This window comes from Cydia amplana, chromosome 1, assembly GCF_948474715.1.
Source record: "Cydia amplana chromosome 1, ilCydAmpl1.1, whole genome shotgun sequence".
Taxonomy (NCBI): domain Eukaryota; kingdom Metazoa; phylum Arthropoda; class Insecta; order Lepidoptera; family Tortricidae; genus Cydia; species Cydia amplana.
Window position 1 is genome coordinate 26,242,200 of NC_086069.1, and position 22,718 is coordinate 26,264,917.

The window sequence follows — 22,718 nt, forward strand, 5'->3', positions numbered from 1 at the left end:
CTAGAGTGACTCAGGAGACCGTAACCATAGCAACGTGTGGGTCTAATTTAGCTTCCAAGATTTGACCAGAACATACCTACATACAAATATTGCAAGTTTGCAATATTTGTATCTGGTCAAATCTTGGAAGCTAAATTAGACCCACTTCCCATTATATATTGGATTGAGCTGAAACTTTACATAAATATAGTGCGTCAAGCAAATCTTGTCAGTAGCAATGTACTGCAAATTAAAGTAGGGTAACACTCAAAGGGCAGAATTGCGCTAAGAAAAGCAACAATGTACATCGAACCAAAACGTGTTTATTTTTCCGCCCTTCATACGTCAGTTCGAGTGAATTATCATAACCTCAAATTTTAGTAATGTTTACCGTCAACGAGCATGATTGTACATTGTAGGCACCTTAGCTTTGCTTGAGGTCATGCATAATCTTGGTATTTAATGGTGACAGCAGAAATTTCTCTTGAAATAGAAACGATTCAGAATGTAAACAATAAGATGATGGCTGTCATTCAGGATCCACATTCCACAGATAACACACATATGACACGATTTTGGAATTATTCGAACACAGTGTTGCTAACCCGCGATTTTTCAAATTTGCCGCCTTTTACTACTGACAAGATTTGGTTGATCCAGTATATGTAAGTTGGGTGACAATGCAATATCATAGTACCATCGAACTGATCGGCTGATGATCTGACTCTGTGAATTCCGTGATAAAACAACGGAACATACTTGGGTATTAGTTGCCTGTTGAAAGAATAGCACAGTCACCAATAAAAGCTTACATCAAAATATTGTTTTTACAAAAAACAACGATTAGTATAAAGTATTACTAGAAATGAACTAAAAAACGATACTAGTAATATTATAAACTTTGAAAATAAGCTCAAAATCAAAATCAATTTTAAAAATCGGTATCGTTATTTTTATTTGTTCTAAAACATCGCCAACAACGAAACGCTTGAATTCGAATCCCGGCGAATGTTTGCCGACCGATCGCTCCCCAAGGAGCCGACTTGAGCAAAGCAATAAAGTGCTCTAAACCCCGCGTATTTATTGGAAATACATCGGAGCTATTTTCTCGGATACCTGGAGTGGTTGGGAGATGCTGAGAAGTCGGTTGATAGGAAATATTGAAACAAATGAAGTAAGAAGCCTTCTACTTGCTAACAATGGGACAAACGCATGAAAAATATTTTATGTTTGGTTAATAACCACGAAATTACCTAATAAAAAAATGAGAAATCCCCAATTTTCTTGACATTTCTGTAAAGATATTCAAGTTTAAAAATGTAAAATTTTAACATATTAATTGTTATTATTGCCTTAATGTATTCTCATAGCTACTACACATAGCACATAGCTGCGTATTTCAGAATATTGAGAATTGTGTTATTATGACTTGAAGTTTTTTTTTTTGCAATAAATCTGATTAAAACAAAAACTAAGGACATTAGTTAGCTTGGCTTAAGGTCGATAAAATAAATATCTGATAACAAATTCACCGTGCGTACACTAAAATTTATTAGTATTTTTTCATTCAAATGACTATAAGCAAAGAGAATTTGCTTCTACTCTATTCTCTTTGGTATAAGTATTCACCGTTATAAACGTTATAATAAAAAGCATTTTAGGTTTTTAAGAAGCCGAGGGTTAAATTTTTAAGAAGCCAAGTAAAGTTTTCAAAATAAATCTAATTAAAGCAAACGGCATTCTCTAATGGCATTTTAAAGCCCGCCATCATCGGTTTTTGCATGGAAACCGTTTCAGTAACGATCGTGATTTCAGCCCAGGTGAGGGCGGGGCTTTGCGGGCGCCGCCCACCAGCCATTGTTCCTGCACCGAAATTGAATAAATTAACTTGAAATTTAATAGATAACTCTATTAATGCCCCAAACAAGGTCTGACTCGCCGACGTCAAGTACGAGTTAGCGAAAATTGTTTGCCGCGTGATTGAATTTGGTCGGAGCGAGGGGTAAAAGCTTCTAGCATCCGATATAGCATTAGCCAAATCGGTGGGGCGGTGGGGTCTACATTAAAGCTTGCTAAGTATTTTTTATAAATTCAGAAATGCTCCAAAATTGCTGCAGATACATATTTACAAAAAAAAGGCGAAAAAAATTAACGGCGACAAAATTAATCAAAATCGAAAAACCGTATGCTATAAAATCTTTCTCTGAGTTATAAAAGCGTAAGGATTTTTTGTAATCCAAGGGATTTTTTTTTATTGTTATTTCGTATTTATTCTCCCCAGAATTATCTTCAAACCAACGAACAAAAAAATCGATAACAAAATAAAAATCGGCCCTAATTTCTTAACATCGTGTTTTCAAAGAAATTTCACGTTTATAGTACGACACTTCCACACTCGGTCGCTTGCCAAGTCTGTCTATATGTAGTTAGCTTGGTTTAACACTAATAATGTAAACTAAATAATCAATGTTAATGGCAACGGTAAGGTAGTTGATGTACTTATAACTTCATCATCGTTCATTACTATTTTGGCTTACTCAAATTTAATTAAGTAGGTACCAGGTACCTAATTATTATTAAATTCATATCATTTTTTCGCCTAATTTCCGCAAGTACCTATGCTTTTTTTTAATGCCTCTCTTTGTTTTACAATGCTGAGGAAAGAGATGCACAAACTAGAAATTAATTCAACAACAACAACTTAGATTGCTACTACTTTTTACACGACTGCCCAAACAAAAAGAGTGTATTGTTTTCAGCGTTCATGTTTGTATGTATATATTTATGTATTTATGTGAGTTTCTTTTTTTTTTCAAGTTTGTTAGTTAATCTGAAATTTTTCTCTTTAAAGGGTCTGTCTAGCCGCTCACAGTAAAACAGCGACTGAAAAAAAAATGTTTTTTGCACATATTTGAGTTTCGAGTTGAGTTTATACCTAGTAGTATATATGTTATGGACCAAGTGATAAATCAGGCATTTTTCATAGTGCCCGGGCATTATGAAAAATGACCAATATGAGATGGCAATTTGATAATTAATTAAATTGCCCGGGCATTTTACATAATGCCTGTCACCTATTGGCCAATTTGATAATTTCTATAAATAATTAAATTGCCCGGGCACTTTACATAATGCCTATCACTTATTGGGCAATTTGATAATTACTATTGAAATACATAATTAAATTGACCGGGCACTTTACATAATGCCTAATATCACCTATAGGGCAATTTGATAATTACTATTCAAATAATGCTGATGCTATAAAAGTAGGTTTAGGCTAGGTTAGAACTGCAATCCCACACACAAAGGAACTGGTTACAGAAAAGTTAATTACTTGGCCTGATATAGCTTGTCATTATTCATAATGCCCGGGCATTATACATAATGTCCTCATTAATCACTTGGTCCATAACATATATAGTGAAACTATTTTAACCAAAGTTTCCATTTAATGTCTTTGTAATTTGGATATGTTACATAACTACCTAAAATAATATAGATATAAATCTCCTTTCGCGAAAAGGTAAAAATAGTACCCATTTCCGTTTTTAATTCCTATTAATAGTTGGAGCAACCTCACATTTTTTTTTTTATTATAATTTATTGTTTTTAATTAAAACTTTTTTGTTATCTTTAAATGTGGCTTATCTTGTAGGTTCCAAGACCCTACATATAGTACCTACACGTACAGTAGAAGGTTGGTAGGTATCTTGGAGACTTACAATTCATAGACAAGAAAAACATATAACATTTTTAATTTTATGAATAAAGGAATATGAATATGTTACGAATTGATAACAGGATAGCTAAAAACATAATATGTTTTATTACCGTATAATTTAAATTAAATAACATCAAAATAAAGTTAATTCAGTAACATGAATCAAGCTTAGAAATGATAACAAGCCAATGACAAAATGTAGGGAAAAAAAATCAAATCATGAATTGTAAAACAACTTACCAATACCAGTTTAGCTTCAGAAATGTACACCTTACACTTAAATATCATAGACACCGATATTAATGAAGATATGTTATTGTTAATTTACCTACTTTTACAACATTAACTAACAATATTTATGAATAGATATGTGATTTGTTGATATGTTTTGTATTGATATTCTTTAGAGTGGTTGTTGTATTATATACAATTACTCTAATTCAATACGTGAACATTTAATCTAATGATATATTTAATGAAATGTATTTCCTATATATAGCTATATTCACTAAGTCATCCGGGGGACATCACTCTTAAGGTTTTATTCACTGTTGGTACTTCGTTTACTTTTTAAAGTACTTGTTCATAGTTTGTTACGAACTTCTAGATTCGTTCTCTTCATATTTTTGAGCTTGATAAACTTTTAAACATTTTTATTTTCTCAGTTACTTCACTTTACAAGTTTCAATACCTACTCTTTTATTTTATTTCATTTTTTTTTGACGTTCTTTTAATTTGTTTTTTTATTCAAAAAAATCAAACCATTTTGTATCTGGTACTAAAATATTTTGCTAATACTACTTTCATAATAGTTAAACAAAGCGTCGTCGGATTGAAATCTGAAGTGTTATTTGATGTTTACCGCGTGTCTGGGTCCGGTTGGTTACAACCCTTAAGAGTGATGCGCCCCCGGCGCGCACCACGTGACTGCCGCGCTCAACTTTTCTGTTTACATCCCCTTCACCCTCCCCCCACCATCCCCCACAGCACCCGCGCGCCGGGAAACTCACTATGCTAATATTTTGCAATAGTTCTAAACGGACACGGGTTTTAGAGCACGGATTATGTTTTAAAGCGAGGATGAAAGTTTAAATCCGTCTGGCGACAGGTTCGAAATAAAATTGATGCAAATGACGTGTTATAGCGGGAAGGGATTAATAGACAAATGATAAGTAGGTGGATCAACTTTTGTTATCCTATCGGTCAGGCGACAATAGGTACATACCTATTAGTAAAGCATAGTTTGCATATTAAACTTTCTACTAATATGGAATTATAACGGATTATAACTAGCATAAAAATGTAAGTAGGTATTACGTTTGTTTATTTTAAACACCATAAAACCAGAATTTTAAATGTGACCCAGGCGACCATAACAACGGCAACGGGTGACAAGAAAAAAATGCTTCACCCAAGTAGGTATATTATTATAGACACTGAAAAGACATTGAACGTAATCAGTAACGACGCTTTTGTGCCATAGTATTTTTTTAAATCTTTGAATTGTATTTTAAAACGAAATCTGAGAATAATGCCTGCGGTTGAGTTTAATTGCCACGACCTTTTTCATACATTTTGTATGGGTCGCGGCACGTAGACCGCAGACATATTTTTGAGAAGTACCCTAAAAGTCATGAATTAATTATTGACACTTTTTTTAAATAACTAATACATAATACGAAAAATAAGATTTAATTTGTACCTCTTAACGTCATTGAGTTCTAACCGTTACTGGGGTGAGAACGCTAGCCAGGACTCGAATCCACAACATCAGTTTTGAAAGTCGCACGCCTAATCAACATAGCTACAAGAGCTTTTTGTTTATTTGACGTTTGCTATAGATGAATAGAACCTTAACAATGTAAGTAGATAAACAAGCCTTCTTACGCCTGCCGCGTTGCCACGGCAACCCAGTAGTTGGGCTGGAAACCGCGATAAGCAGCTTTGCTCTGAGAATACGTCTGGGACGGCGGATTTATGATGAAAGAACAAAATAATGATGCAATATTACGACGTTTTACTATAACATAAATAGGCCGGTCATAGATGAAGACAGTTTTTTTTTAAATAAACCACAAAAAAGCACTGCTTACTTTCTTACTTGAATAAAATCGATTTGTGTATTATTTTGACATTCACGAAAACATTGTCACTTGACTCATGAAAAAAGTACCCTTTTTAATTAACTCTGTGAAGTGCCTAAGCTAACTTTGCACCGATTTGAGCAGAACAAGGTGAGCAAGTGTCATTTTAAACGTCATATTTTCGTATGTCGTTTGTCGCGCACCGAACCGTGATAAGTGTCGGAAGAAAGGGGAGGCCTTTGCCCAGCAGTGGGACACAAAATAGGCTATTAAAAATAATTTACATTGACACACTTTATCATTGCAAATGGCATGCAGAATTAGTTTGGTCCGCGAGTTTATCCAGAATACAGTAAGTAAATACATTTTTTTATTTACTTACTTGTTATTCGGGTACTTACTTGCACACAAACTTATATTAGAGGAATTTTAAGGAAGCCCAGCTTCCACACTTCCACTTCTTTAGTTCTAAAATACTTCGTGTTCGGACTGTACAAAAACACTGAGAGTAACTTACACAGTAATGTATATGTGGCGAAGACCGTCTAACAAGGGAAGACCTATCAAGCACTTTCGTCGCTTTTAACTCTACTCCACAGAAAATCGGTAGGGCAGGAGTAAAGCTCGGCCTTTCTGACTGTGTCTGAGCGAAGTATGTATACAAATAAATACGAGAGTTCTTGCCCTATGACGGTCTTTACACCAATAATTTTTATATACCGGCTGCGCCACATTTACCTTAGGTAACTCAACTTCAGGATTCACCAAAAGGTTAAAATACTAACTTTCAATAATTGAACCTACTCAAACAAGTCTCGGAAAACTAGAAGTATCTTATTTTAGATAAGTAAACACATTGAATCCAATATAGAATGTTTATACATACATATTATGAAGATATACTTACTGTGCGTCCATCGTTAAGGGTGCAGACATCATGTGCAGAATTAATAGGTATAATTTATTTCTACGAAGATAATTAAGCATAATGGTGGATTCACCATCGATGGTGTAGGCCGGGGTTCAGGCAGACCAAAGAGGAGATGGCGGGACGACTTGGACGCATTTTATCCGGATTGGCGGGAAAATGCAAACGACAGGGTTGAGTGGAGGAAGGGAGGGGAGGCCTTTGCCCAGCAGTGGGACACTAAACCAGGCTAACAAAAAAAAAATGGTGGATTATTTAGTTGTAAAGTTTCCAATTTATTTAAAGTTTTTACTTTGTCAGATAAACTCGATAAACTTCAAGATTACAGCATGGTAATTTGACAGTGTTTGTCAATATAAGTAATAAATTAGATGACGAATAATTGATATAAAATAGGTTATATATCGTCTTTATTAATCTCTTACTGGTAACTTTTACACAACTTCTCAGTCAATAACAACAAAGAAAACTATCGTCATCCCTTTCTTTTGGGTGCTAATACTACCATGAGACAAAGACAGTAGTATGATTCTGTCTGACTATGTTTGAAATGAGACCGTCCTGGGCCAAACTATAAATAGTATCAAATTTCAAGAACGCTAATAATAATTATGGTTTAACCAAGTTAATCTTACCCTTCCTTAAGATAGGTATACTTATAAATATGCAAAACGCATTGCGAATGTCACATTATGTCATACACATATCTATCTATCTCTGTCATTGCCTCTGACTGTGAACTCATGATAACACACGTGCATAAGCAAGTATGATTTACAATTAGTTATCACCACACTTTAATCTTTATGTACCTATATAAAACAAAGTTCCCCGCCGCGTCTGTCTGTTTGTATGGATGTATCCTCCTACTACTCCTATAAACTCCTAAACGGATTTGCCATTAGATTTGCCTTTCATTATATTATGTAGCAGTAGAAAGTAAATAGAAAGCAACAACATACTATTAAACCTCCGTAGTCAAACCATTTGTAGGTACCAAAGAATATAATACTGGTAGGTACGCATAAAAAAGCGGCCAAGTGCGAGTCGGACTCGCCCATGAAGGGTTCCGTATTTAGGCGATTTATGACGTATAAAAAAAAAACTACTTACTAGATCTCGTTCAAACCAATTTTTGGTGGAAGTTTACATGGTAATGTACATCATATATTTTTTTTAGTTTTATCATTCTCTTATTTTAGAAGTTACAGGGGGGGGGGACACACATTTTACCACTTTGGAAGTGTCTCTCGCGCAAACTATTCAGTTTAGAAAAAAATGATATTACAAACCTCAATATCATTTTTGAAGACCTATCCATAGATACCCCACACGTATGGGTTTGATGAAAAAAAAATTTTTGAGTTTCAGTTCGATGTATGGGGAACCCCAAAAATTTATTGTTTTTTTTCTATTTTTGTGTGAAAATCTTAATGCGGTTCACAGAATACATCTACTTACCAAGTTTCAACAGTATAGTTCTTATAGTTTCGGAGAAAAGTGGCTGTGACATACGGACGGACAGACAGACGGACAGACGGACAGACGGACAGACGGACAGACAGACAGACAGACAGACAGACAGACATGACGAATCTATAAGGGTTCCGTTTTTTGCCATTTGGCTACGGAACCCTAAAAATATACACAGGCAAATGCTTCGAAACAAAACACTGTTGACTATCAATTCACTGTCAGTATAATATAAATAATATTCCAGTATAATTCCAGTGAGGGTTTTGCCAACTATGGGTTTTGCTGAATCTAATCTAATACCTTTAAACGAGCAATTCGTGCATATTTATTTATTTTTATCTAATCCAATCTAATACCTTTAAACGAGCAATTCTTGCATATTTATGTATTTATTTCGGGGGGCGAAAAATCGATCTAGCTAGGTCGTATCTCTGGGAAAACGCGAATATTTGAGATTTTATATGTTTTCCGAGCAACGCTCGGTCTCCCAGATATTATATCTAATACCTTTAAACAAGCAATTCTTGCATATTAATAATAATTATCTAATACCTTTAAACATAGAGAAAAAAATACATAGAGTGCCCACTCCATACATCAGTTCAGACTATTAATTTCAGTGTCTACATCTAGCATCGAGTAGCGGAACTATCAGTACTGCTACTTGACAATAGATGTAGCACCGACCGGAAAGTCTTATCTCAACAGCATAAGACTTTCCGGTCGGTGGCGACATCTATTGTCAAGTAGCAGTACTGATAGTTCCGCTACTCGATGCTAGATGCTAATAGTCTTTTTGGTACTAAAACTGATGTATGGAGTGAGCACTCTATGTATTTTTACTCTATGCTTTAAACGAGCAATTCTTGCATATTTATTTATTTATTTATATATATATATATACTATATAATATATCGGGGATCTCGGAAACGGCTTTAACGATTTCGATGAAATTTGGTATATGGGGGTTTTCGGGGGCGAAAAATCAATCTAGCTAGGTGTTATCTCTGGGAAAACGCCAATTTCTGAGATTTTATATGTTTTCCGAGCAAAGCTCGGTCTCCCAGATATTATACCTAATATGTACTAGTATAACTAATATTTACTAGTGTATCGTGACGTGATTTTGTGTGAGGATCCTGCGCTGCGAGTTAGATACTGCTTATAGGTAAGTCTTATTTTAAATCCATTTAACCGGGTACCAATAAGTTTTTCGAAACTTATGTCGAAATATCATTTGATATTTACCACTAGCTTTTCGGTGAAGGAAAACATCGTGAGGAAACCTGCATACATCTGCGAAGAAATTCAAAGGTGTATGTGAAGTCCCCAATCCGCATTGGGCTAGCGTAGGGACTATATAGCCCTCGCGTATGAGAGGAGGCCTGTGCCCAGAAGTGGGACGTATATAGGCTCAAATTATTATTATTATTTTATTATAACCGGGTTTTAAATTTCTTGTTACTTTACAAATTATTTTGTTATACGAATACGAAGGTTAAATAAGTCAATATAAACTTTTTTTGTACAAATAAAAAAGGAAATAACTCCTTATAAATCTGAAAGAAACAAGCCTATGTAGGTCAGTACCATCACTGGCCAGTGCCAATAACTATAGCAAAGATGAATAAAGATAGCAGGGAAGGAACGTGTCACCTAATGGACTACCGATGTCAGCCCTATTTTAATTATAAGTCACACGCCACATAAATATTGCAATGTTTTCTTAATGTTTTTTACAGTACAATATGGTGCTATTCCGCACTAAGTAGTGCGTAAAGCGTCCAACAAGAAAATTAGGCGTTAAAGTCCAATTGTTTCATGAATGACCACAGGAAAGACGTAAAACCATTACTCGTACTAAGAAAGTTATTGACCTATAATGTTACTTTCAATCGCGCGATGTTAAGCCTGGAGCTATGTAGGTAGTATGCCACGTAGCTAACAGCATAATACATCCACAGGTTTGTACGGCCCGGCGCCCACTATCTGAATCATCCGCATGACACCGCAAGGGATCCTTCGGCATATTACCGAGGCATCCTCAGGCGTGCCGAGGAGTGCTTGGTAATGCCGAGGCATCCCCCAGGCGTTGTCAGGCATACCAAGGTGTCTAAGACATGCCGAGGCGTTCTTAGCATTTATGGACATCTTGGTATGCCTGTGGACGCCTGGGCATATCTGAGGATGCCACGGTAATATGCCAAAGGATCCCCTACCGTGCCATACCGATAGTCGCAGCAAACTAAACGCAGCGCATTAACGACGTAAAGATGGATGAAGATAGCCGGGACCGTGTAGCGTAATGGACGACCGCCATTAACTGCTGTCAACTGTAACTATTAGTCACACGCCACTAGAACGCCGCAATGTTGTGTCAAATTCACGCAATCACTGTATTACATAATATCGTAAAGATATCCGTATATAAATTCACGTAATACCTATGCTACAGTCCGTTTTATATTATGTATAAGAGTAAAACACAGGATATACATTACAGGGTGGATTTTCTTTTTGGGTCAGTGAGGGCAGCTACCAGATCCCGTGCTGCTACGGGAAAACGGTCTTAGAAGACCTTCCCTCGATTTCAAATTTATGAAGATTGGCTTTTACAGATTTTGGAAAAAACATACAGGGTGCGAGGAAAAGGTCATTTTTGACAAACTTTTTTTTTGATGCCAATCGATCCCATTCCTATTGAGAATCAAAAGCTTGTATAGAACCAAAAAAAAATCCGGCTCGAAAAGCCACAAATCGAGGAAAACTTCCCATACAATTTACATGTATGAAAATGAAAACTTTTATTTTTCACATGCTATTTTTGTATGCCAATCGATTCCATTCCTATCCAGTATCAATAGTTTCTTTGGGGTCAACTTACGGTAATGTACTAAAAAACCACAACTAAAAGAAAACTCTTTCCATACATTTACTATGGACAAAACGTGAATATTAATTCACTATTTTCTATCCCATCAGTCCTACAGCAATGTCTTCATACAGTATTATGGTCCTTAAATGTAACAGGACATGATTGGCAATACGGGCGACCATTGGACATTTCACAAAAGGTTCCCGCTTTTAATACGGGCTACCTTGATTCATACTATTGTATTAATTTCCCTATTATTATTTACTCCTATTAGGACTATATTTCAATCAAAATCTATAATAAATTGTAGCTGGATTCGTTTTCGGTATGTCACTACCGACTAGGCTAGATAGGGGCCGTCTAAAATTGTAATTCATGTTTTAAATTGAAACGTACAATTCCAAGCCTAAATTGAATAATTAAAGCCAAAACCATCAAGTATCATGCTGCGTTGTGAAATATTTTCCTAAACTTATCACATTCTAATTTTATCAGGAATACTTTGACTTTTTTGCGCTTACTCATTTTCTACTCAGCGGGTTGCCTTTACCCTTTTTGAAATAAATAGATTACGTTTGAAAGTTTCAAAACAAGCATAAATATCATTTACCGTTTTTAGCGCACTCATAGAGACTTGTAACGAAAAAACTCATTTAATTTTCCGGCTTTTAATCGTGGTCCAGATAAAAAAAAACATTACGCACCCAGATGAGCAAAAAAATTGAGCACTACGAAATTTCAGGTAAATTTTAAATTTCATAGGAGATCAAAGAACTTATTTTGGAAATGGAAAATTTCGACCCCCATACAAAAATATGAGTAGTTTCCGCAATTTTTCCATGTGGGAGTTTCACAATTTTCATCATCAGTAGCTGTACGATGACTTATCGTAATGTAGGTAGGCAACTTAGGTATCGGATCGGCCTAGCCAAGGTGACGATCGCTTGCGCTTCGCTATCGAATCGCATTATGTCTCTCTATCACTCTTCCATATTAGTGTGACAGTGACAGTTGCGTTTGGGTGACGCCGTATTTGGGTTTAAATCCATAAACAAAAGAAACATTGGTCTGGTTTCCTTCAAAGCGTTTCTGTTTCCAGCCTACATCAGCCTCGGATTCAAATTAAAGCCTCTTGGGTACAGTCAGCAGCAAAAGTAGTACAGTGGTAGCCTAATATCCTTTGCCTTTGATACCTACGCAAACGCAACCGTTTTTTTTTTAATTTCATCATTATGCACTGTAAAAAATCTTTGTCAGGGATAAGTAAATAGTAAAGACTCTCAATCACCACTTGAAATTACGTGGTAAAAAAGTTCAAAATACTTTATTGGATCATTACGGACACATCTGAATTTAGATCCTAAATGCATGCTTTATATGTAATTTAAAATGTCAGTTATTCCAAATATCTCACTGTCTGTCTTAAATATAGACATAAACTAGTTTTATAGGTATTTTATATAGGTATTTAGAAGTAAAGCTTTTCAGGATCTGAATTCAAATCCCTAGTAAATGCGAAAGTAACTCTGTCTACCTGTCTGTTACCTCTTCACGCTTAAATAGCTGGACCGATTTAGATATTTTAGATGTAATTCGGTATCAGCCATAGTTTGAAAGGACATTCGATATTTTTTAAATACCTAATCATCATCATTATTTCATTACGCAGATGAAGTCGAGTTAGTAGTACGGGGTACGGGTACGAGTTAGTAGCCCAAGGTATAGGTCAAGGGTAGGTAGGTAGGTAGTAGTCCTGGCCCTATAGTTTGTGCAGCATTTTGAATATGTAACTCGACGGACTTTTGCCACCGACTGTACATTTTAAGCTTCTCTAATTGCTGCCTTTGATTGGTCTGAATCGCTAGTGATTGCATCGTTAATGTAGAACGTCTATATGTATTGCACAAAATGCACATTTCAACGTTTATGTGGCTGAAAAGTTGAATACCTTCCATAATAATACATATTACAGATGTAGTGCATATTGTCCATCGTATTTTCACGGAAATGTACGAACGTATACTTCGTTTTTTTAGCATTAGAAATAAGGTAAACAATCTTGATGTGTCTTTTAATTGAAAAACACATTTTAAAAATAAGTTACGGTAAATATGTAACAATTATGAATCTAATACGATCTTTTATAGTCTTCTGCTTTCATAAGTAATAGTTATTGATTTTTAAAAAGTGTTTTTCAATTAAAAGACATGTCAAAATCGCTTACCTTCTTTCAAGTTCTTTCTAATGCTAAAAAAAACGAACTATAGTGTCTTGCTATTTCAGTCAGTCTCAGTACAAAAACTACTAATTATGCACTACGTCTGAAGGTATCAAAGGTATGTCCTGTACAATCGCAAATTTTCTGTTGGCGTTTCGCGCGAGTACGATTGAGTTGACTGTCGTTTCTGATTTTTGGCAACATTAAAAACAAACTTGATTAATCTGATGATTGACTAAGACCATTAAAAACTTGTCATTTATATCCTATTCAATTCAACCTAAGTCAGTGGCTAGGTTGGAATACGAGTAGCGAGTAAGGTATGACCCGTAATATATCCGATCTTTAGTATTTCTCATAATAGACATCTTTTGAATCCTACTCCTTATTAAGACTTGTTACTCCCATTCCAAGTTGCCCGTCGGCAAATTATTCGTCGTATTCATCGCCATGGCATCGACGGCTGAATGAGGATATAATCTCCATGGGGTTGAAACTGTGTTGCAATTTATACAGATTTAACTTTAATTACACATTTTTACGACCCAATTGCAGCAGATTTTATACAAGTTTTATACAGATATTGTCAAATTTTTAAGATATATAGGTTTGTAGGTAGGTACAACTAAATTGTCGATTTCAGACGTGTATAATAATCATAAAACACCAAAAAGTTCTGAGGGGCGGCAGTTCCGCGGAATAGTGTAATCTTATCTTTTATAAAATTATAACGTTATCTTCAAGAACATTATTTTCGTGTTATTTAACCAGTATTTCATACCGATATTTTCATAACGTTACACACAAAGTTTTTTAACAACTTCGAGCGCGACCATCGAGTCAAGATGCTACTAAAGTACGAGATTAATTTACTTACCTTAAAACATGGATTTATCTCCTTATAACTTGGAGGATACAACTAAACGGAGTAGCCATTAACAGGCTTTCCCCTCTGTCGAAAATAGGCGGCCAACGGTCATACACAATGTATGGACTGACGTTTATCTGACATGGCTATTTTTACGTTACGCAACATTTGACGTTCCCCTCCCCCGCAAAAATCGGCAGACTGTTTTGTACAGAAAATTACAGACATGGCGTCTCCGTTTGATTATATCCTCCAAGCCTTATAATAACGTTATGAAGGAATATATAGCGTTACATTTTTAACAAAATTTCAAACACAAATGAAATGTAACGTTACTTATATCTTTTTTTTGCATTATAATCGCAAAAAAATTAATGCCGTTTAATGACACAGTTTCCACTTACACACTTGGAATTAACACAGATTTTTTACTTGATCACCTGGCAACACTGGTTGGGAAGGGGAGGAGGGGGAGGGGCGGAACAACGGGCTCGTTACGACGCATCCGCCGGATGTCCTCGCGATGCATTGTTGGAGGGCATGGATGTTTTTATGTTCAAGCAAACATTAATAATAAAATCGGTCGGACTTATTGATGGATGGAGATTGTTAGATCTGGCTTACGCGTAGGCCAGGGAAAATATATTTAAACTTTCTTTCGTACTAAATTTATTTCATACATAAAGTTCGAAAATGTCAATGTAGGTATACCAAGATATCCCTACCGTCTATACGAATTACATTTGTAATATCGTAAGTCAAACATCACTCGTAATAATCAATTACACGCGAAAATAATTACGATATCCCGAAATGATTAGCGCGTCCCTAAACAACCGACTTTACGTTTGCAGACAGCAACGCTTTTATTTCTCGGCAGTTAAGGTTTAATTTTTATTTAGCTGGTGTTTGTGGATGTTATGCCGTTCCAGCTAGTGAAAATCTAGTAAGGTAACCAAGTGTCTCGTATTTTCGGATCGTATCGTCTATATTGGACCATGAGCATTCAATTCGTATTAAACGATACATAAGTACAAACAGCAATGGTAACCCAATAGTATAGTTTTTATATGAGCTTATTAGCTACAAATCTTGCAACTGCAACTTAAATGTTGACCACTTCCTGGTATCTGATTCAGTTGAAATTTGGAGTACTTCCCTAATTCCGATGACAATGCAATAATATACTAACATGGAGCTGATCTGATGATGCAGTTAAAAGTTACTCGAAACAAACGCGAATTTTCTGAAGATTTGTAGGTATAGAAGTTACTTTTCCTGTGACAAAGGATCAAAAAATTACTTTAAAAAATTATCGCCTTAAAATACTAAAAAACAAATCTTTATCCTACAAGAAATAAAATGTGTTTGTAAGGGCCATGGAATGCTCCAAAGTATACCGTCCCGTAGTCGACATGGTAACCCTATATGTATGGGAAAGTAATAACGTGGATGCAGTGAGGTGTCTTTTCGGTCCGGCCCTCCCGGGAAATCACCGTAAGCCGCGCGTCGACAGCCGTCGGCTAAATCTCTACCACCCAGTGATGGGATACGATATATATCCATAGTTTTTCACGTTTTCGGAAATTTTCGAAGCTAAGCTACAGTAGGTTAGATTAGCCAGAGCTATTGTCCAATTGTGTGCGCGACGTTAACTCTGGTGTCGATGCCGACGTCAGTGGCGTAACTATACCATCTGGGGCCCGTGGCAAATTATTTTGATGGGGCCCTATCAGTAAAAATCGTCATCACGTTGTACTGAGTTTAATTTTAATAAACCACTTAAGTAGTTATCCAACACTAATAACAATTTTATTTTCAACATTCACCAGCCTATATACGTCCCACTGGCCCACTGCTAGGCCTCTCTTAGGCGAGAGGGAATGGGGACGCCGACGTACGCGACCACGACATTGCCTTATAAAGATGTATCTGTACTAAACTGGACTTTACCTAAAGGGACCCACTGATTATCAGTCCGCCGGACGATATCAGCCTGTCAGTTATTCGAAACTGTCAACTTTTTGTTCTAACTGACAGGCTGAATTTCGTCCGGCGGACGAGTAATCAGTGGCCCCCTTAAGACTTTGTAGCTAAGTGATAGGTACGTAGTCTAACCTAACAGGTGAACTGCTCACGTCTAGACGATAAGGCACTACAATATGTCTAAACAGTGTTCTTTATCTATTTCCTGTTTCCTGAAGATTCCCCGCCACTATAACGACCGTAAGAGTAAACGAATTTTACGGCTTAGCTCACATATTTTATGTACCGGTAAATACGTGAGTTAACTCGTTAAATTAAAGTTAACGACTCACGATGGCTAAATTCAATTAACCGCACCAGTTATCTATAAACTCATTCAACTATTCACTTTGCCTTATCGTTATCGATGAAATGAAGAATTCATCACCACCCTACTTAACCGCATCTCAATCCAGAGATCGCCGTGAATGGGCCCTGATGAATCGCGCCACCCGTACGCACATTACGCTCAAAGGGGGTTTAAACCGCTAAGGAGTTTACCTTATACCGTCTACTTAGTGTGGGACATGGTTATTTAAAGATACCTCGAAAAATCTGTAATGTGACCCGTGGTAATTTTGCTAAGCGGTATTTAAACTTTATTGCTCAAGTAAAGAACCAAAAGTGTCATCGGTCGCGATTCTTCAAACTTACCAAGATTATTTAAGGAATTGTCATACAGACGTCTATAAACATCGATCAATAATATGTAAAAAGTAAGGAGCGTTCCCATAATCATTACATAATTAACATAATTTTATTACTATTTTGCACTTAATTCGCAATAAAAGAGCACCTACCGGCTTTAAGCGGGGTACCCGTTTTAGGCTCCCCTCCCCTACAAATTTTCCATAAGATAAGTACATTACATAAGTAGGTATAACTTATTTAGGAGTTCAATGCTACACACAGTAAACCGTCAATAATTATAAAACTTCTTATTTTTTTGTTCTTTCTCATTTACGCCGTTAACCAAACAACTTCCCAAACTCCCAAGAAAATCGTTAAAGCACCATATCTGCTGAGCAGGCATCAATTAAAATTACACCACTGTCATCAAAGCCCCTCCAGACGGGATGACAGTCGAGACAGCCCCATAAGTCTTCATTACCGAGGTGCCGAGAAAGTTGCCGGCTTATGGATGATCGCTTTATAACGATGTCCACCCGAGTTGCTGATCCTACTTTTTGTAAAAATGGAGTTTTAAACGGGTAATGTATGCGGTGTGCATGGCATTGGCGGCGATTATTGGCTGCGGGCTGCCGGCAACATATAAGTTATTTGACTGCTTACAGCATGCTTACAGATGCAAAATAGTCTGAAAAGTTCATATTTTTAACCTCTGGCGGCCCACTAAAGGGTCAGTTGGACCAACCACATTTTGCGCACTCATCAATGTCACTCAGCAGTGAAAAGAAACGTCCCATATCTCATACGATAAAATTTACCTAACGCTTTAACGGTGACATACGGTGTAAATGGTGCAATTGATCATAACTATAACTCTCAAGCCCTAACTCTTGAGATCTGCTACTTGGTAAAAATACATTTGAATGGCTGTACCTATCCTTGCTATCGTATCATTTACAGATACAATTAAAATATGTATACTAAAAAGAGAAGGCTTACTCTCCATTTTCTTGCTAGCTGACTAACGAAAAAAAAACAGTGCGCACAATATTCGCCTCTCCACTCGCGCGAATAGCTATAGCTTTTGCTAAACTTTATGCAAGCGTTACAACAAGAATCATTACATTATCACTCAACGACAAAATTAATGAGAATAATTTGTTTGCTTATGCTCTCCGATACCCAGCCCAGGATAAAAGCAAAGTTAAAATTTGATCAGAATTAGGGGCGTCATTAAAAGTGACGCGCGAGGGGCGACAATGAGATTGCATTACAGAGTAATTAGTGCGCGCTCTGGTATGACAGTGTGACTGATCCTTTTACACTATATTTGCGGCTTATATTTACCTATCTATTTGTAAATATACTTGGTCAACTAGATCTTGACAGTAGAAAAAGGCGGCAAATTTGAAAAATATAGGCGCGAATGGATATCGTCCCATAGAAAATTTGAATTTCGCGCCTTTTTTTACTGACATGATTTGGTTGACCAGCTATATTAAAATCGTGTTCAAAACACAAACAACAGTGGTCTTTTACAAGCAAATTTAATAAGCCGACCGGTCAACCAGATACTAAGTAACTATTAACCAATCACTATAACCACTAATCTCTTCGGCAAAAGGTACCTAGTTAAAGGCACTTTATCTTGGCGGTGCACTTTTATGTCCCAAATTCTTATTGCTCATTAACAAATCATTATTTTTATGGAAATAATCTTAAGCAGATTTTAGGTGTTAACATTTTAAAATTCCAGTGATTATCTAAGAACTTATATGATAGGAAACCTAATATATATATTTTTTTCTAAATACCTACTGAGGTGATGTAAAACATTATGTCTAAACTAAACTGGATCGCTTCAAGCAACCTTGTATTAAACGAACAATCTGTTGTTTTCAATATGTATGCTCTCTTGTCTTATCAGTGCTGATATTCTAAAATGGGTGAGTTCCTGTGAGAGAACAGTGTATCCACGTCAGTGTACAACTTTAGATATTTTAATAAGCAAAACAAACACCTAGTCCATTAAAATAAAAGCTGTTTTTAAATAAATATAAATACGGTGCGTAGTTTTCCTGACATGTGAACCACCACACTTAACAGGACGTTTGATAAGAGAGTAATTTCCGCTTATCGACAGTGGTCAGGTCAGAATTACAATTATACCAATTTTAATTAACTAAATAAATAGAGCAACGAATGTTGTGGTTTGTGGTCTAAGTAAACATTATTTATTGACCGGTCTGGCCTAGTGGGTAGTGACCCTACCCTGTGAAGCCGTAGTCCTGGGTTCGAATCCCGGTAAGGGCATTTATTTGTGTGATGATGAGCACGGATATTTGTTCCTGATTCATGGTTGTTTTCTATGTATTTAAGTATTTGTATATTATATATATGTATCGTTGTCTGAGTACCCACAACACAAGCCTTCTTGAGCTTACTGTGGGGACTTAGTCAATAGGTACCTATGTGTAAGAATGTCCTATAATATTTATTTATTATTTTATTTATTACTCCAATAAATAAAATTAGAAGTTACTTCCACAAAAATAGTTGCTGCCATACAATCTATCTTAGACACTCATTTAAGAACTACGTTCTGAAATATCATGAAATTTGACATGTACATTCAAGTAATGTACATACGAGTATGTATATATCTATGTCTGGTATACTAGAAATTGAAATAGGGCCATTGCGTCCGTTCACCGTCCAGTGTCTGCTTCCGTCCACTTGGCGTAAATGCCACAAAGAATTGTGTTAGACGCAATGACCCTACAAAGAAATTAGAGCAAGTAGGTAGTAGTTTTACATACAAAACTTCTACTCGGTCGTCTCGCTCTATTTTGTTTTATCGGAAAAAGGTTTTAAGCATTTGATCACAATTTTAACAAATTTTAGCAACGAAAACTAGTAGGCACTTACCTAGACATACATAGATATTTGTGACTTAAAGGTGCTTGCCAAGTAGGTATCACGTGACTTGTAAGCAGAACAACTAGAATTATAGGTACCAACAGGCGGCCTTATCTCGAGAATGCGACCAGCGCGCCTTGCCGGCATGCTTGGGTGGCATTGTAAGTACCGTACCGTAGACATGTAGATGATATAAGATCGTTATAAGTTTTATAATACTTACCTATAGGTAGAAAAAAGTTACATGAACATTTGTATTAGCTATCTTTTTTTTAACATCAGCGAATTTTTGAGATATTGTGTAGTATAACATCATGTATCGGTACCTAAATGATTCCAGTTTTTTCATCTCTTTACAAAAATGGAAACGAACCCGTAATTAAAGCTCGGAGTTCAATAAGAGAGCTAAGCCGTGCAGAGCATACAGCATACTGATCCATCATTATCATATCGAGGGCCCAGGGCCACAGTCAAAGTTATAAACAGTACTTTGACGTTAGCACCCATGACATTGTGACTTATCTCATCCCGCCGCTAGGAAAGTTTGCACGCAAAGTCCAAAAGTCCAAAGAATAAACTGACTATTCGTAAACCGTCTTGTAATATTATTATCGATATAAGGTTTAACTTAACTATATCCAATAAAATTATGTTGTTGTAAATTAGTAGTGTCCTAATTATCATCATATCATTGTAATTTTATCATGTGTGATGTGTGTTATGTTACATCGTCTACAAGTTATCTGCTTTGCCGAAGGTTGGCTGGTAGAGAATGGCATAGCATAAAGTTAGCCTTTGGTACGATTTTCTTTTCTTTTGTGCAATAAATATTAAATAGGTAAACATTTTGCATAGGTTCTTACAACACATTAATCACACTTTCATGCATTATATCTATGTTTTACTATTGAAACATATTTGTTTCACTACGACACCAATTCCTTGTTAGGCATTTTGAGGAAAGAGCGTCATTAGTTCATTATAATTTAATTAGACACTAAATAAAAATTACCATTGATATCCATTTGATTTTTGTATCCACTAGATTCCGACAACACAGTAAGTAGGTATATGACGCTGCTCCCTTGTATTAGGGCAAACCTTGGCTTATCGGTGATACTTGGTAATTCGGTGATGATGCGTTGTTATCTTACGCTGAGCTTACAATGCTGAAATGTAAGCAATTAAATCGCTGCCAACCCAATTGCAAGCATCAAAACTAACAGCTGCCAACAATTTTATAGCTCGCATTTCCTCATGGTGAGAACTGTGTAAGATTATAACGCAGTATCACCGAATTACCAAGTATCACCGATAAGCCAAGGTTTGCCCTACAAACTAAATTGTCTGATGGCTCCTCTACACGATGGGCCAGCGCCGGCCACTCCAAGGGACGCATTTATACGTTAGAGGGAGCAAGTGATATTGCTATCTCATTCTACCGCATGGTTGCGTCCCTTGGAGTGGCCGGCGCTGGCCCATCGTGTAGAGGAGGCATGAATTTACGTGGCAGGAATATTGCGGGGATCAAGTATTAAGGGGCCCACAGATTACCAGTTCGCTGGACGATATCATCAGCCTGTCAGTTGTTCGGAACTGTCACATTTTGCGTTTAACTGACAGGCTGTGTTATCGTCCGGAGAACTGGTAATCTGTGGGCCCCTTTAGTTATTGTTTTATAAGGCTAACTCCACAAGGCAATCACTGTACTGCTTCAACTACTAGTACTGTGGCGGAAGCGAGTCTCGCCGGGAGGCGCAACGATATTGCTGTTTGCCCAGCACAAATGTTTGCGCGCCCGCCCTCTAGGTACTTACTGGAGTTAGATCAATATTTAAATCATTTCCAACTTTGATTAATTTGCAGATTTATTGTTTACAATGATGTCGACGATTAAAAGTGTATTAATTCATAACTTTTGTGCCGTAGGTTTAGGCGCAGCGTAGACGGACCGGAGTATTTTCGACGAGTTTGTTTATCTTATCGTTTTCTTTATTATCTGACCCGCTAGCATGAGTTGCGTTCTCGCGCGCGACTCCATACATCTGTACCGCGACTTCAAGTACGGACTCGTGCGCAAGAACGAAACTCATGCTAGCCGGTCTGGTGTTTTATAAACCACTTGTTGAGTTTTAATTTTAGTGACTGGTGTATATCAATTAGTCATGTAGGTTTTGTATCTATACATGTATGTACTACAGTCGCCATCAGATATATCGGAGCGCGTCGAGGTGCTCAAAAATATCTGAACACGCACTCTAGCGCCTTGACAATAGAGGCGTGCTCAGATATTTGTGATCACCTTGGCCACTCCAATATATCTGATGGTGACTGCACAAGATCACAATGACAAATCACGATTTAATTGTTGCATCTGTAGATCGCTAAAGATCGCTAGGTACAGTCAGCAGCAGAAGATTTGAACGCCTATCCAAGATGACAATCGCAATCGCATCGATAACGAAAAGCTTTGTCTCTATCACTCTTCCATATTAGTGCGACAGTGACAGTTGCGTTTCGATCGCTACGGAGCGTAAGCGATTGGCATGTTGGCTACGCGGCCTGGCCCGCTTAGCAACTTCTGCTGCTGACTGTATCTAGCTTAAATGTGCCTACTTTGCTCAATTCTAGGTACCTAATTGTGCTCCAGCAGTTTTTAAATACCTATTAAAACTGTATCACAAGTTTATTTACATGTTACAATAAGAATAACATGACAGCAGTGATGGTCTACATTAAATCGGCAGTATCAACATTCATATATCTACCACGGTATAAAAATTGTTAAATATTACTAAATATTTTCGATACAAGTGCGAAAAAGAGGAAATTCGAAACGAGTGGCGATAAATTAAAACACGACCGAAGGGAGTGTTTTAAATCGACGCGAGTTGCGAATTACCTATTCGCACGTAACGTGTATCGAACGTTTTACAGTACATATGGCACTTTAAATTAAAGTTTCGACATAAGCACGAAAAGTGCTATTTT

At 36.6% G+C, this 22,718-nt stretch overlaps 1 protein-coding gene across 1 annotated transcript in view; it reads right to left on the bottom strand.

Moving 5' to 3' along the window:
* LOC134651833 (vesicular glutamate transporter 1) overlaps nt 1-4,243 on the bottom strand; it is a 64,384-nt gene extending 60,141 nt beyond the window's left edge. The window contains exon 1 of the mRNA XM_063506952.1: nt 3,944-4,243. The gene's annotated coding sequence lies outside the window, so the exon portion shown is untranslated. The remainder of the gene's footprint in view (nt 1-3,943) is intronic.
* Between the last annotated feature and the right edge of the window lie 18,475 nt (nt 4,244-22,718).